General features: G+C 40.1%; 1 non-coding gene across 1 annotated transcript; it reads right to left on the minus strand.

Annotated features, from left to right (window-relative positions):
- Positions 1-4692: 4692 nt before the first annotated feature.
- On the minus strand, positions 4693-4812 carry LOC130044584 (small nucleolar RNA SNORA32). Its single transcript, XR_008795437.1, has one exon. It is a non-coding gene; the product is annotated as a small nucleolar RNA SNORA32 (small nucleolar RNA).
- Between the last annotated feature and the right edge of the window lie 6301 nt (positions 4813-11113).

Genomic DNA, 11113 nt, shown 5'->3' on the forward strand with positions numbered 1-11113 from the left:
TTTAGCCACAGGTATTTAAAAAAATGATAAGTATTTCATAAGTAGACAAACCAAAATCTGCAAAACTCTTCATATTCAATAACTTAGCTTCCTTAGTGAATCAAAGTATAAGCAGTGAAGAAAAGTCAGTCCCTAGGTTTTCTTAGTGTGGTGTAAACAAGGTTAATTTTTCATAGAAATATGCTGACATGAGGCACATTTAGAAAGCTTAGAGTGCAAAGAATTCACTTACCTGATATTAATTTACTCTTTATAGTTTTTTAAATATGGTATTGATTAAATTAGCATTTGGATGAATGACCTTTGAAATTCAGAGGGACTACAGCAGTATTCTCCTAGTGCCAAATAACATGAAGACCAAAGTGTTTGATGACTAGTTTTCCAAATATTTTATGCCTCTACTGCATATACTACTTTATGTTCACTTATATATTTATATTAACATATATAATCCAAATGTATGATTGTTTTTATAAAAAAGATGTGATAAAGATATATGACTACATACTTATCAAGTGTAAATCAAATTATTGTAAATGATCTCGAAAAAATTTATTAATGCATGATACATGCTATATACTATGTGAGACACAGGAAAACAAGAAAAACCATCATGTGTTCTGACTTCCAGAACTCAACTCTTAGTAGAAATAGGCTGGCTACATATTTTGCCAGTCACAGTCAGAAAATGAAAATGAAAGATCCTTTGTTCTAAAATCAGGGGGAAAGTATGAGGATAAGTTGAAACAAAGACTTTCCTGTTTTCTACATCTCCTATCCTCAACTTCTCTTGTTGGCTTGCTTTTTAAAATGCTAGAAAATGCCTTTCTAAATACAGAAAAAAAATCTTCAATTATTAGGAGACACTTGTCTCCTAATCTTTATATTGTGCAGTGATGATTTGAAATGCAATTATCCGAGCTTGTCACCCTTATGCAGAATCACTGAAATATATACATTTTACTTACCAGCTGGTTCTATGAGGGTTTCTCTTGAGCTGCTCAGAAGAGACCAACACAAATCAGGTTCTTCAAGGTTGGAAGGAGGAAATCCCACCTGGGACAGAATGGAGAAAGCCGATCTGAGTCTTAGAGCATGTGAGGACCATCAGCGGCTCCTGCTGCCAGCGCTTAAACCTGTTTCTAATGTCCCTGCAGCCAGGGCGTCTGGAAAGCTAAGCAGGCAGCAGCCCTTCCTTTTGAGAGTTACCTTCACTCCACAGCAGAGTGGACAACTCAACCATTTTCTTGGTGTGCCAGAAAGGACTGGTGACTCCGTAGAATTGCCAAAGATTCCCTCACATCAAGAAGCAACTCTTGGGCTGGAGCGATAGCACAGCAGGTCGGGCATTTGCCTTGCATGCAGCTGACCCAGGTTCAATTCCTCGCATCCTGTATGGTCTCCTGAGCACCACCAGGAATAATTCCTGAGTGCAAAGCCAGGAGTAACCCTGTGCAGAGCCAGATGTGACCCAAAAAGTTAAAAAAAAAAGAAAGAAAGAAAGAAAAGAAAAGGAAAGAAGCAATTCTCTTGTCTGGCCTGACACTGACTCTGGGTCACTGTCAGCTCAGTGTGGGATGGTTGCCACTGTGCCCCTCCCCCCAAAGTTGTAGAATGTGGATCTGGATACCCAATCTTTCCCATATGTGCAAGCTGTGCAGGGAGATGACAGTGCTTGAAAGAGCTTTGAGTAAAGAAGGTGGAAATAGCTACAAGAGTAATAGTAAGAGCTACAAGGAAAGAGTTACAGGAGGCTGTGGGAGATGGAGTCACTTTGGAAGAAGGGTCCAGGCTTGAGGCTCATGCTCTTTTGATCTGTGATAGGAAGCACAAATGGGAAAGAAAAAAGTATTTGCTATCTCAAGATGATAGCTGCAGAGTGCCTCCAAAAGAGATCTTTCTGGAGGTGGTGAGGGGATTATTGGTCACATACCCAGGAAGCCAACACTGAGTGGTTGAAACACAGGCAGAGTTTAATGACATACCACAAATATGTGCTTATAAGAGCTGGTGTGAATGAGAGTGTTATTAACTTTCTGGTTCTGGCAGAAAGAAGGGATAGCTAGTGAGGGAATGAAGCCTTGAGCTAGACTTTGAATATAAATCTAAATCTCAAATCAATTATTTGAGGCAATAAAGAATGGGAAATAGCATCTGAACTCATGACTAAAGTTTTGGCAATGTGGAAAATTGTGAAAGTCGAGATAGCAAAAATTTTCAGCATATTTGCAAAAGCTGTCAAGGGAGGTATGAGAGCAATGTATGAGAGTATGGGAGGACTGGGACTGAATATGCATGTGGGATAAAATAAGATGCAGGAGACCAGTAAATGTTTGCATTGTCACAGAACTTGTGTTCTCCGCTGACGAGCTTGGGCTTGATAAATACATGGGAGGAATTAAGAGTTCTGGATACTGCAACTCAAAAGTGAAACCTTTCACTTGCCAAACAGCAAAGGGTAAGAGGATGGATTGTGCTCCATAGCCTTAAAATGTCAGCGATTCTTCACTGATAAATTGAAACATTGAGCCTTCAAAAAAGTCTTAAGTTAATTTGGGAGAAAAGAAAATATCTTTTTAAAGATTTATCTGATTTTCCTCCATGAGGATATGCCGTCTGCAATAACAGGTAATTAGAGTGAAAATAAACTTACTGTTGAATATTTAGGCCACTAACCTCTGAGTCTGTATCTACAAATATCTATATCTACAGTCCAGATGTAAGTTTCTTGTTAATCATGGATATTGCTTTTTAGCAAGGCCTGATTTCATCTGTTTGTTTGCTTGTTTGTTTTAAAAGAAAAATCTAAAGAAGACATCAATATTTTTTCCCTCTACCCTCTGCCTTGTTTATAAAATTGAGATCATAAATCTGCAGTAGAGATTAAAGCAGTCAGGGATTTTTGTAGAGCAGCAAGTTTGCCACTGACTTATGTATGGCAAAAGAAACCTTCCACGGTGACTATGAAATGTGCTTTCCAAATATCAAAACTATCAGGAGGTCTCGGGCTTCTTATCATGTCACTTAATAAAGGTCCTCTTTCTTGACAGTCCCTAAACACTCATTATCTTTCTGTCTTATACAATCCGGAAATCCTATTAATTTGCCACAATCATTGTGAACACATTTGATTGTGCAAGAGTGCAAAGTGTGCGGTGTGACATCCCCTGCTAGTGCAGTCACTCAACGAGAACAGGAAGCTCTTCTCATTCCCTCAGGTGTACGGACCACTTGCATTGTTTTGACAGCCCTTACTATTTGTTATTTTAAAATGACCTCAGTTAGGGACTGGATTGCATAAGGCCAATCCAGGTTTGATACCCTGATCCTCATTGGGTTCCCAGAACCCATAAGGAGGAATTCCTGAGTGAAGAGCCAGAAGTAAGCACTGAGCACTGAGCACTGCTGGCTGTGGTCAAACAACAAAAAAGAGAAAACTGAAATGAGATCAATTAAGGATATTTTATATGTTAATTAACTGTGGCTTTTTTGTTTTGCTTCATTTTGAGACCATACCTAGGGGTGCTCAGGGGTTATTCCTGGCTCTGTACTTAAGAATCACTCCTGGACTATGCTCACGGGAACCTATGGGACATCAACAATTGAATCCAGATTGGCCATATGCAAGGAAAGTCACCTACCTCCTGTAATATCACTGCAACCCTAACTGTGACTTTCAAAAGTCACGAAGTGAAGGGATGGTCCTGAATTTCGTTTTCCAAAGTACAATTTTTTTATGTGTGTAAAGTATAGCTTAGGTTACAGAGTCATAACCTCTGAGACATAGATTGCTGCTTTACCAGTGGTCGAAAGGGTGGGTATAAATCATAGAGAGATGGTTCTAGAATTATACACAAGATTTTCTAGTTGCTATGTCTGCTAATACTAATCAATATATGAATACTATATTTTTTATTCTATATTCTTTTATTTAGAATTAAAATTTCTAAGAAGTTGTTGTCGATATTTATTTTATTTATTTTTTTATTAGTGAAACACCATGAGGTACAGTTATAGACTTATAAATTTCTGTGCTTGGGTTTCAGTTATACAATGATCAAGTACCCATCCCTCCACCAGTGCCCATCCTCCACCACCATGGGGACCCATGGTGCTGGGACCCGTGGTGAATACTATATTTTAACTAATGTGGATGTTCATGAAATCAGGACTTGGTAGAAAGAACACTTTCATTTCAAAAGAGAGAGGACTCCATGTCCTATTGTGATACTGCAGAGGACTCAGTCCAGAGCCTTGGTATCTCCATTGAAGAGTGAGATATTGATTGCACACAATGTCTGGGAGGGGCGTCCCAGCCCAGCTGTGACTGGATGAACAGTTCTGGGCAGACATTTGATTGGCTCTCCATTGTCTTTGCAACCTAACCTAGCTACATTAGATAGAAATAAAAACATGGTTTATATGTGTGTTTAATTAAATGCCTTTTTGTGTTGGGCTTATTGCATAGCATATAGAGGTGGAGGGGTAGAGGGGGACATTTATTTTTAGTTTTTTGATCCTGGATGAGACTTTCTGTGCAACTAGATTTCAATTTTTTTAGTACTGCTCTTAATTTTTCACTTTGTATTGAGTAATTACACCATACAAACATAATACAAAGTGATGCATGTACATTAACTTGCAGCTCCAAATGAATTGATAGGTGATTTACAAAATATTTTTTTTAAAGTAAGATGTTTCTCCTTGGTTGAATACTAGCAAGCTAACTGCAAATAAACCTAATGAAACATTTTATATGAGGTCATGTCATGACAACTGACAAACTGTATCTTAAAAGCCTTGTAATAACCATTAATGTTAATATTCTATCTCAGCTTTATGAATGAAGACATTGAAGACATTGAGCAGCTGGAGATTAAGTGACTCTTTCCAACTCCTGGAGACCCTGATGAGCAGAACTAGGAGTCAAACCCAAATCACTTGGTTGCAAAGCCATGTTACTTTTATCCATATGTATCTGTCAAAACATAGTCTCAGTGGGCCAGCAGTATGGTTCAATTGTGAAGCACATGCCTTTCAAATGTGTGACCTGGGAGCAATCTATGGCATTAAAAATATGTGTCTGTGTGTGTTTGTATGAGGAGAATGGGAAGAAAGAGAGTGGTGGGGGAGAGAGAGAGAAAGAGAGAGAGAGAGAGTGAGAGAGAGAGAGAGAGAATGGGTGCCTATGAATTAGCTGTAACACTGTAACAGACTCCACTGTGATGTGAATTTCTGGTGAGGAAGGGATTTGTACATATTCACAGGCTACCTCGAGCTGCGCAGGAGGAAGAGAGTGGCTTGGAACGCCTTCAAAAGCATCGAAGAAATAGCTAAGAGGACGAAGAACCTCCAGCTCCAGGCACATCTCTTTGATTCCACTGTTCTTCCTGCATTAACATACGCCTCAGAGACCTGGGCCCTACACAAACAGGATGAGAACACTATTCGGGTCTCCCAAAGAAGAATTGAAAGAGCTATGCTTGGAATATCACGTTTCACTCAAATGAGAGAAAGAATCCGGAGTTCCGACATCCGTCGACGATCAAGAATCAGGGACGCTGTCTCGTTTGCCAAGGTGTCAAAAATCAGATGGGCTGGTCATGTAGTGAGATTTAAAGACAACCGCTGGACTACAGCTGTTACTGACTGAATTCCACGGGATGTCAAAAGACCGCGCGGCCTCCCACCTACCAGATGGTCAGACTTCTTCATCAAGATCATGAACGATCGGTTTGAAGCTCTTCATGTTCCTAGAGCAAACAGATGACATTGGGCTACACTAGCACATGACAGGGACAAATGGAGAAGTTACTGGCGCCTGCTCGAGCAAATCGACGATTAACGGGAAGTCAAGTGATCAAGTGATCACAGGCTACTTACTTGCCTTTTTTTTGCTTTTTGGGTCACACCCGGTGATGCCTAGGAGTTACTCCTGGCTTCGCACTCAGGAATTACTCCTGGTGGTGCCCGGGGTACCATATGGGATGCTGGGAATCGAACCTGGGTCAACCGCGTGCAAGGCAAATGCCCTACCCCCTGTACTGTCACTCCACCCCCTACTTTGGCTTGATCCTGAAAATACTATAAACTCTTTGAGTAGGATCCAGGAATCAGCACTTGAACCAAATAGCACTGAGAAATATCACTTTACACTAAGCGAGAAATATTGCCATTCATAAAATTTTGTTTTATTTATTTATTTATTTATTTTAAAATTGAATCGCAGGGGGTATGGTGCCACCAGCAGGTCAATCTGTACCTGTGAGGCGAGTGCATCAGCAGCCTGATGGCGGCTTCAGACTTCCAGATACCCCAAAATTGCTGCTGTGCCTTTGGCCAGACTCCCAATACTTGGGGCAAAGTTTACCAAGAAAGTAAACGGCCAAAAGTTAGGTATGTGGGAGACACACCCACAAACCACCTCTGGCTCAGCAATATAATTGGAGGCATGGTCTCTCTGGCTCCTGATTGAACCGCTTAATTGCCAAAATCCCAGAGACTCAGAAATAAACCTCGAAACCCGGTGGCTTTTGGCAAAAATGCATCCAGTCCCTGCAGTAGGTTACCAGTGCTGGGCCAACCCAAGTGGGAATAGGTTTTGTGCCTTGGCCTATTCCCCCTGGCGGGCCAGTGGCCGCCATCCTCTAGAGGCCACTGGAAAGTCAGGTTTGGACCTGCAGTGACGAGACATGCAGGGCCTCATGGGATGGGGGTGGAGCCGGTCCTTTCCTCCCCACCCCAATAAGACCCCAAGTCATCGCCCACAGATGGCCTCTCTGGCTTCTGATGAAGCTGCTTAACAGCCATGATCCAAGATATTCAGAAATAAATCTCAAAACCCAGTGGCTTTTCGCAGAAATGTGTCCGGACCCCCGCAGTACATTACTGTCCCCGGGCCACCCCAGGGGGGAAAGGGTGCTGTCCCTCTGCCTGCTCCCCCTTGGTGGCTCGGTGACCACCATCCTCCAGAGGCCATTGGACAGTCAGGTTTGGGCCTGCAGTGACGAGACATGTTGGGCCACATGGGATGGGGGTGGAATTGGCCTTTTCTACCCTGTCCTAACGGGACCCCGAATCTCCGCCCATGAACAGTCTTTCTGGCTCCTGATCAAGCTGCTTAACGGACATGATCCCAGAGACTCAAGAGCAAATCTCGGAACCCAGCAGGTTTTGGCAGAAATTCCTCCAGATTTAAGTGTTAAAATTTCAGAATTTCAAAATAGTGCGGCCACTACTGCAGCCACACGACATCATATGTTATTCATAACGAGCAATAGAAAACAAATTGTCTACTGTTGCCTTTTCAGCAGATCTGAGTGTTGGGGTAAAATCTCAAATAATAATGGTGGGTCTGGTGTCAAGATATTGAATGCGATCAAAGTAAGAGAGAGTAATGTGGAAATCATCTGCCCACAGGTAGGGGGAGGGTGTGGAATGGGGGTAGACTGGGGTTGTTGGGGGTGGAGAATGGGCACTGATGAAGGTACAGATGTTTCATTGTATGACTGAGACTTAGACCCAAAAGCTTTGTAACTGCTCTCATGGTGACTCAATAAATTAAATTATAAAAAATGAAAAAAAAAAAAAGTAAGGTGGAGTTCATGCCCAATTCAATCAGCTAATCAGTGACTGAATAAATAGCAGTACTCCTACATATTAAAAAAAATTGAATCACAGTTACAAAGTTGTTCATGGTTTGGTTTCAGTCATAAAATGTTCCAACACCCATCCCTTCACCAGTGTACAATATTTCCCCAGCTCTTCCCTCTGCCCTCCTCCAACTCTGTGGCTGGAAGTTCTCTCTCTCTCTCTCTCTCTCTCTCTCTCTCTCTCTCTCTCTCTCCATCCACCCCCATTTTTGGGCATAATAGTGTGCAATACAGGGACTGAAAGATTATCAGATATATTCCTTTACCTACTTTCAACACTTAGTTCCTGTCGAAAATGTTCAAATCATTTCCAACTAGTATTATCATCATACTCATCCCCTCTCTATCCTAACTGCTCTTTGCCCCCCCCCCCCAACACTTTTGGCAAGTTTACAACCATTGACCCTTTAAAGATTTTAAAACTGATGTTTAAAATTAAAATTGGGAAAGAGCAGATTGGTAAAATAGAACCTGATAACTCCTATAACAAGAAGGTCCCTCCTCAGGTGCACTTAAAGCAACTCTCAGATCCATATTGCTGAGTGTTCACAGTGACACTGGGCTAGAGGTTTAGGAAACAAATAATGTGACTGGGCAGCGTTTTCTCTGGTGAGAAGTTGGGCATTAGAGCTGCTTGCATGCACAGGAAATTTTGGATTTGACGTCAAAGGTCTATTTTAAAGCCTTTAAGCTGATTGGGATTTTCTTCATCTTTGTTTATCTGGTGAAGTTCAATCTAATCTCTATATATTCTAAGAAAATACGAAGTTTTGCTTTGGCTTACATAATCACAGCACTCTGATATAAAGTCCTGAGCTGAACTTGAGCAAACCAAACACATTCCATTTTGTAATGTAATAACCAAGTTTAAATCCGACTGCACTAGGAAACGACCAAGAATGTAAGGGCAATTTGAAGTCTAATGATCATACCCTCTGCTGTTGATGAAAGTGATGATGTCTGTTCTCTTAAAAGTTTCTTGCTAAGGAAGACAAGCAATTGAGTCTGAGCTCCTAATTTTTTTTAAAAAAGAGAAAAGTGAAAAAAAAAAACCAGAAACATAAATTTCTTTGCTCAAAAAATGTTTTGCAATTGTCTACAAAGGCTGAAATTTTTATTTCCAATGACTTGACTTTGATCTTCTCTGACCCAATACCAAATCAGGAAAGATAAAGCTCTTTATCTGCATTTTGTTCACTGCATATCCAACAAAAATATTTCTTATTTCTCCCATTTTATTACAACCAGGAGGGAGCATAAACTTGGTAGCTAAGAGCACATTTATTGCTAAGACACAGATGAATCAGAACCTTGCTACTTTATACTATATAAGTAAACTTGAACTCGTCACTCGGGCTTTTCTATTAATCTAAAAAGAGTGCCTGCCTCCATGAGGTTGTTTTAAATATTAAACAAGACATTATATTCATTCAGAACTTGCTAAACTATGTGTATGTGTGTGTGTATGTGTGTGTGTGTGTGTGTGTGTGTGTGTGTGTGAAGGGGTAGTGTGGTATTCCCATCAGTAAGTTCTAGGTGACTGCTCACAACTTGAGCCATATCCCTAGCCTTCTATGTTCTCATAATTGTTAATTATTGTTATTGATTAACCATTATTGAAGACATTTCTAAGACTGGGGAAACTGGTTGATGGACTAGGAGAACAGAGTGGAGGTGCTGGTGGTATTAAAGTTATTAAGCAGATAACTGATACACGAGTGCGGTGGCAGTTGTGTTCCTTACAGGGCAAGAAGAGACCAGACATCAATTAATTGACATTTAGAAGCAAACATTTTATTTTGTCTTCCAGATCTCTCAAAACTTATAAGAATTAACTAGAAGATGGGGCAGGAGAGATAGTAGGGTACTTACCTTGCAAGTAGTTCAATCTTCACTCCTGGAATTTTGTATGGTCCCCTGAGCACCATCAAGAATAACCCTGAGCATCACCAGGTGTGTCCCCCAAACAAAAACAAAACAAAACAAAGATAACTAGGATAAAATATCTGGGGAAATGAAGAATTTTATTTTGTAGGAGAAAGAGAATGAGTAAATGATTTTTCAATTGAGTAATGATTTCACCTCCTTGAGCTTTCACTTTTGCCTGTGGAAAATTTTGATTTTCCCACTTTTTATATCCCCACAGAATGGGGGTATGAGCTGAGATAATGAGCAGATTTTTTGCATAGTATTAACATTTATAAAGCAATTTTCCCAACATTACAATATGATAATTTATTCTTACATTTTTTCCTGTTTTTTCCCCTGATATTCCATCTTATAAAATAAATATTTCCATCTGCTCACCAATCTACAGTTTCTACAACTTGTCCATACCAAGTACTTATTTTTAAGTGTCTTTTAAAAACAATTTGCAGGATGAGTTTTTATTATTAAAGATATATCACATAATTTTCTCCTCAGTACAACCATCCTCATCCCCTCTACCTTGTCTGCCACTTTCAGTCATTCCCTCCTTTGTATCTGGCAACTTCTATCGACCTTTTAGTACTTATTCAAAATTATCTTAAATTGTCTGTGTCCCACCTACCTCTCCAGACAGACAATGACTTATTGATATAAATGCTCTTGTCTGTGTTCCTGATCTCTTCTTAAAAGATAGCTCTTATTTTATGCTATTAAATGTGACAACATTAACCCATGTTATTTATAATAGAAAAACATCCTCTTTTAGTTTGGGATATGTGATTAAAGAGAAAATCAATTTTCAGTATGCCTCATATAAGGAATGAAAACAAAATAAAACAATCCTAGCATACCTGTTTTAGATCAGGAATTATGATGACTTTTAGAGTTTTAATATCATGCAATATATTTAAACTTTTATATCATATGTCATATAAATTATATCCTTTCTTCAAAGTGTAATCTGTTTACCTCTGACCTTTAACTATGAAGCCTTTGACTTCTCATATTCAGTGCCTTCTTCTGTCCCTCTTGATACCCATAAAGTCACATTTTAAATTCAAGGGACTCCTTATCTCCCTCTTCTTTTGCTCATTGGCTTTTCAATTTGTCTTTAATTCAGGTAGTCCCAGTAGAACTTCAGTCACTCTATGATTGATTTTTGTTTGTTTGCAGGCCACACGCAATGGTGCTTAGGTATCACTCCTGGTGGTCCCTGGCGACCATGTGGAATGTCAGGGATTGAACATGGATCAGCCACATACAAGGCAAGCTCCTTACCCGCCGTACTATCCTTCTGGCCCTCATCTCACCATTATTGTGTTGCAAGCTCTTTTTGTTTCTTCATTCTTTCTTTTATATTAAATTTTTTGGCCACACCCCTTTATGCTCAGGGTTTCCTGGCTTCTGCTCAGGGACATATCCTGGCAGTACTCAGGGAATGATATTCTGTGCCAGGGATAGAATCAGGGTTGACTCTATGCAAGGCAAGCAACTTTCCCCTGGACCATCTCTTGCCTCTATTGAATCATCTT

Source organism: Sorex fumeus, unplaced genomic scaffold (assembly GCF_029834395.1).
Source record: "Sorex fumeus unplaced genomic scaffold, SorFum_2.1 ptg000122l, whole genome shotgun sequence".
Classification (NCBI taxonomy): Eukaryota; Metazoa; Chordata; class Mammalia; order Eulipotyphla; family Soricidae; genus Sorex; species Sorex fumeus.